This window comes from Amblyraja radiata, chromosome 13 (genome assembly GCF_010909765.2).
Source record: "Amblyraja radiata isolate CabotCenter1 chromosome 13, sAmbRad1.1.pri, whole genome shotgun sequence".
Taxonomy (NCBI): domain Eukaryota; kingdom Metazoa; phylum Chordata; class Chondrichthyes; order Rajiformes; family Rajidae; genus Amblyraja; species Amblyraja radiata.
Genome location: NC_045968.1, coordinates 36,122,748 through 36,129,076, shown reverse-complemented (window position 1 = coordinate 36,129,076; position 6,329 = coordinate 36,122,748).

The following is a 6,329-nucleotide window of genomic DNA, read 5'->3' as shown; positions in this document are numbered from 1 at the left end:
CGTTTTACTGAACACGAGGCCTACGAGGCCCACGTGATCGCCCGCCTGACAAACATTTCAATGGTCCTTTGTTGTCACGTGTACCGAGGTACAGTGACATTTGGTTTATTATATAGTCACACCAAAAAAGCAATAAGATACAAAACTACTTAAAAATTAAACATAAACAGCCACACAGCGGCTTGTGAGAATCCCCAGGCCACACAGCATAAGTGGAGATCCACAGCCATCAGTTTAATGTTCGAGCCACACACACACACGCTCCTTCACCATGATGTGACCAGAGTTGTACGGACCGCTACCACACTCTCTCTGCCGTCCCTGTCCACACGAACAGTCAGAAAGCTGCCCAGACTCCAGGATGTTCACATGGCACCATGACCCCGTAAACACCGAGATCACTGCACACACGGCATTCCCTCCGAGTCCTCACCCGTGCAGGCAGCACCACCATCTTGCTCTTTTCAGCCACCTCACATTCCCGACTGTGATAGAAGGCATATAACTTATACCTTCATCCCTGCTTTGAACACCCCTTCAGAATTAAAGGATGTTATGTTAGGAAGGAGATGAGGAGACATTTCTTTAGTCAGAGGGTGGTGAATATGTGGAATTCTTTGCCACTGAAGGCTGTTGAGGTCAAGTCAATGAACAAGGCAGAGATAGACTCTTGATTAGTTCAGGCGTCAGGGGTTATGGGGAAAAGGCAGAGGAATGGGGTTAGGAGGGAAGTCCAGGACAAGGGGTCACAGCTTAAGGATAAGGGGGAAATCCTTTAAAACCGCGATGAGAAGAACTTTTTTCACACAGAGAGTGGTGAATCTCTGGAACTCTCTGCCACAGAGGGTAGTCGAGGCCAGTTCATTGGCTATATTTAAGAGGGAGTTAGATGTGGCCCTTGTGGCTAAGGGGATCAGAGGGTATGGAGAGAAGGCAGGTACGGGATACTGAGTTGGATGATCAGCCATGATCATATTGAATGGCGGTGCAGGCTCGAAGGGCCGAATGGCCTACTCCTGCACCTAATTTCTATGTTTCTATGTTTCTATGAGAGGTAGATCAACCATGATTGAATGGCGGAGTACGATTTGATGGGCCGAATGGTCATCCTATTCCTGATCCACACTGAGCTTTCTGTCCTGGGTCTCCTACACTGCCAGAGTGAGGCCAAACACAAGATGGAGGAACAGCACCTCATATTTCACTTGGGCAACTTGTACATAGCTTCATGTTAGTTACAGTTTAGTTCATTTGCCACATGTACCGAGGCACAGCATCAAGCTTTTTGTTGCATGCTAATAAGACAGCAGAAATACAATACATGATGATCCATTTACCGTGTATAGATACACGATAAGGGAATAATGGCCGTGCAAGGTAAAGCAAGCAAAGTCCGATCAAGGATAGTCCGAGGGTCACCAATGAGGTAGATAGTTCAGGACTGCTCTATGAACATTGAATTGTCTAATTTTAACTAACTTCATCTTACACCCACTCCCCCTCCACCCTTGCCCCCCCCCCCCCCTCCCTTGCTCCTCCCTAGTCATTTTACCACAGTTCTCCACATTGTTTCTCTTGAGATCACACCTTCAACTAGCCAACAATGGACCTACCAGGCACCACCCCATCCGAGCTCATTTGTGGCCGACCCTGATGGCTCCTGATTTTCTCACCTCCAGCTCTTCACCTCTTCCTTCCCCCCACCCCACCTACATTCAGTCTGAAGAAGGGTCCCGGCCCGAAATGTTACCCATCCATTTTCTCCAGAGATGTTGCCCGACCCACTGGATTACACCAGAACTTTGTGTCTATCTTTGATATTAAACCAGCATCTGCAGTTCTTTGTTTTTACGTTTATTTACATTGCAGTCTTGCTTTGTGAATAGAAAGCGACATTTCCAGCGAATAAGTTTGTAAATTATAGGAGCAGAATTAGGCCATTCGGCCCATCAGGTTTACTCTGCCCTTCAATAATCACTAATCTATCTTACCATCTCAACCCCTCTCCTACCTTCTCCTCATAACCTCTGACACCTGCACTAATCAAGAATCTGGCAATCTCAGTTTTAAAAATATCCATTGACTTGGCCTTTTCAGTCATCTGTGGCAATGAATTCCACAGATTCACCACCCTCTGGCAAAAGAAAATCCTCCTCATTTCCTTTATAAAGGTATGTACTGTAGAAGTTATAGAATTCTAAATGATTCAGAGTGGGGCTTAGTTGCAATACCGTCTCAAATCTTGCAGCATACTACAAAAGGGTTTACATCACTTGGATTTACACTCAATAATATTATAATAGAAACATAGAAACATAGAAAATAGGTTCAGGAGTAGGCCATTCGGCCCTTCGAGCCTGCACCGCCATTCAATATGATCATGGCTGATCATCCAACTCAGTATCCTGTACCTGCCTTCTCTCCATACGCCCCGATCCCTTTAGCCACAAGTGCCACATCTAACTCCCTCTTAAATATAGCCAATGAACTGACCTCAACTACCTTCTGTGGCAGAGAGTTCCAGAGACTCACCACTCTCTGCATGAAAACTGTTTTTCTCATCTCTGTCCTAAAAGATTTCCCCTTTATCCTCAAACTGTGACCCCTTGTTCTGGACTTCCCCAACATTGGGAACAATCTTCCTACATCTAGCCTGTCCAACCCCCTAAGAATTTTGTAAGTTTCTATTAGACGAGGGTAAAGCAGTGGATGTTGTCTATATGGACTTTAGTAAGGCCTTTGACAAGGTTCCTCATGGAAGGTTGGTTAAGACGGTTAAACTGTTGGGTATAAATGCAGGAATAGCAAGATGGATTCAGCAGTGGCTGAATGGGAGAAGCCAGAGGGTAATGGTGGATGGCTGTTTGTCGGGTTGGAGGCAGGTGACTAGTGGGGTGCCTCAGGGATCTGTGTTGGGTCCTTTGTTGTTTGTCATGTACATCAATGATCTGGATGAAGGGGTGGTAAATTGGATTAGTAAGTATGCAGATGATACCAAGATAGGGGGTGTTGTGGATAATGAAGAGGATTTCCAAAGTCTACAGAGTGATTTAGGCTATTTGGAAAAATGGGCTGAAAGATGGCAGATAGAGTTTAATGCTGATAAATGTGAGGTGTTACACCTTGGCAGGACAAATCAAAATAGGACGTACATGATAAATGGTAGGGAATTGAAGAATACAGTTGAACAGAGGGATCTGGGAATAACCGTGCATAGTTCCTTGAAGGTGGAATCTCATATAGATAGGGTGGTAAAGAAAGCTTTTGGTATGCTAGCCTTTATAAATCAGAGCATTGAATATAGAAACTGGGATGTAATGTTAAAATTGTACAAGGCATTGGTGAGACCAAATCTGGAGTATGGTGTACAATTTTGGTCGCCCAATTATACGAAGGATGTCAACAAAATAGAGAGAGTACAGAGGAGATTTACTAGAATGTTGCCTGGGTTTCAACAACTAAGTTACAGAGATAGGTTGAATAAGTTAGGTCTTTATTCTCTGGAGCGCAGAAGGTTAAGGGGGGACTTGATAGAGGTCTTTAAAATGATGAGAGGGATAGACAGAGTTGATGTGATCAAGCTTTTCCCTTTGAGAATAGGGAAGATTCAAACAAGAGGACATGACTTCAGAATTAAGGGACAGAAGTTTAGGGGTAACATGAGGGGGAACTTCTTTACTCAGAGAGTGGTAGCGGTGTGGAATGAGCTTCCAGTGGAAGTGGTGGCGGCAGGTTCGTTGGTATCATTTAAGAATAAATTGGATAGGCATATGGATGAGAAGGGAATGGAGGGTTATGGTATGAGTGCAGGCAGGTGGAACTAAGGGACAAAAATTGTTCGGCACGGACTTGTAGGGCCGAGATGGCCTGTTTCCGTGCTGTAATTGTTATATGGTTATATGGTTATATTATAGATCCCCCCTCAATCTTCTAAATTCTAGCGAGTACAAGCCGAGTCTATCCAGTCTTTCTTCATATGAAAGTCCTGACATCCCAGGAATCAGTCTGGTGAACCTTCTATGTACTCCCTCTAAGGCAAGAATGTCCTTCCTCAGATTTGGAGACCAAAACTGTACACAATACTCCAGGTGTGGTCTCACCAATACCCTGTACACCTGCAGTAGAACCTTCCTGCTCCTATACTCAAATCCTTTTACCATGAATGTTAACATACCATTGGCTTTTTTCACTGCCTGCTGCACCTGCATGCCTACTTTCAATTGTTTAATTGGTCTCTGTAAATTTTCACTAATTGTTTAATTGGTCTCTGTAAATTGCCCCTAGGGAGTGGATGACAGCACAGCCATTCAGACAATAGACCAGACATTTTGATTGAAATACAACAAACACTATTCAGAATTCAAATGATGGGGCTTACAGTCATATTTTTATGGGTACCAGCACACATTGGCATTAGAGGAAACGAAATGGCAGATAAGGTAGCAAAAGAGGTAACAAAAAGAAGTAAGATTGATTTAAGTATTAACATAGGTAAAACTGAAATCAAAGACATTATTAAGCAAAGACTGAAGGAAAGATGGCAAAAGCAATGGGAGGAAGAGCGGAAAGGACGGTGGTTCTACAGAGTCCAGAGGAAAGTGGGAGAAATGAGATGTGCAGGAAAAAACAGAAAAGAGGAGACAGTAATTTCAAGAATCAGATTTGGACACACTGGTCTGAACAGTACACTTTTTTTATAATAGGCAAGCATAATACAGGCAGATGTGATTACTGTGGGTAAGAAGAGACAATAGAGTATGTCATTATACATTGTGAGAGGTATGAGGAAGAAAGAAGACAAATGAGTGAACAATTCAGAAAAGAAAAAGTACAATTTGATTTAATAGATATTTTACAAAAAAATTCATACAAGTGCTATCAAATCCTATTGCTTTTTCTCAGGGTAACCAATTTGTTCAGAAAGATATAGGTTATTAGTATATGTAATAATGTTATTTGATCCACACTCCATACCAGTTGGTGGCGGCAATGCACTAAAAAGTTGTTTGCCAACCGCCAAAAAACACTATAGAAGAAGAAGAAGAAGAAGAAGAAGAAGAAGAAAAAGAAGAAGAAGTAGAAGAAGAAGAAGGGAGTGGATGACAAAGTGGGATAACATGGAACTAGTGTGGACAGGTAGATCGATGGTCAGCGTGGACTTGGTGTGCTGAAAGGCCTGTTTCTGTGCACAGCACAGAGGCTCAGCAGGCAGAGCCACTGCCTCAGAGTGCCAGAGACCCGGGTTCCATCCTGACCACCTTTTCACCCCATGACCGCATGCGTTTCCTCCGGGTGCTCAGATTCCTTCATATCCCATCTACAATTGTAGGTTAATGGGCCTCTGTAAAAATGGTCACTATTGTGTATGGTGTGGGAGAGAAAGTGGGATCACATAGGATGGTCGGCGTGGACTCAATGGGCCAGTGGTTTCTATGCTGTATCTCTAAAGAAAACTATCACAATGTTTAAAAACAGCTAGGTGAATAACATTGGTTTAGAGGGCCATGGGCCAAACGCAGGCAGGTGGGACTAGTGTAGATGTGGCATGTTGGTCGGTATGGGCGTGTAGGGCCAAAGTGCCTGCTTCCACGCATTGGAAGGCATGGACAGGCGACGTTTTGTGTTGGGGCCCTTCTTCAGACTCAACCCGAACTGGAAGTGGGTTCCATATCCAATATGAAAGGTTTCAACCTGAAATGTCACCTGCCCATTCCCTCCACAGATAATTTAGTTTCATTTTGTTCAGTATTTTAGTAGTCACACGCATGGAAAAACAGTCTCTTCGGCCCATCGAGTCCATGTGGACCTGCGATCACCTGTACACTAGCACTATCCTACACACCAGGGACAAATATTTTATGGATGCCAATTAACCTACAAACCTTCATGTCTTTGGAGGGTGGGAGGAAACCGGAGCACCCGGAGAAAACTCCTGCGGTTATAGGAGAACGTACAAATTCCGTACAGACAGCACCTGGAGTCAGGATGGAAATGGGGTCTCTAATGCTGTAAGGAAGCAACTCTACCGCTGTGCCACCTTATAACCATATAACCATATAATCAGATAACAATTACAGCACGGAAACAGGCCATCTCGGCCCTTCTAGTCCGTGCCAAACACTTATTCTCCCCTAGTCCCATCTACCTGCACTCACACCATAACCCTCCATTCCTTTCCCGTCCATATAACTATCCAATTTATTTTTAAATGATAACATCGAACCTGCCTCCACCAATTCCACTGGAAGCTCATTCCACACAGCTACCACTCTCTGAGTAAAGAAGTTCCCCCTCATGTTACCCCTAAACTTCTGTCCCTTAATTCTCAA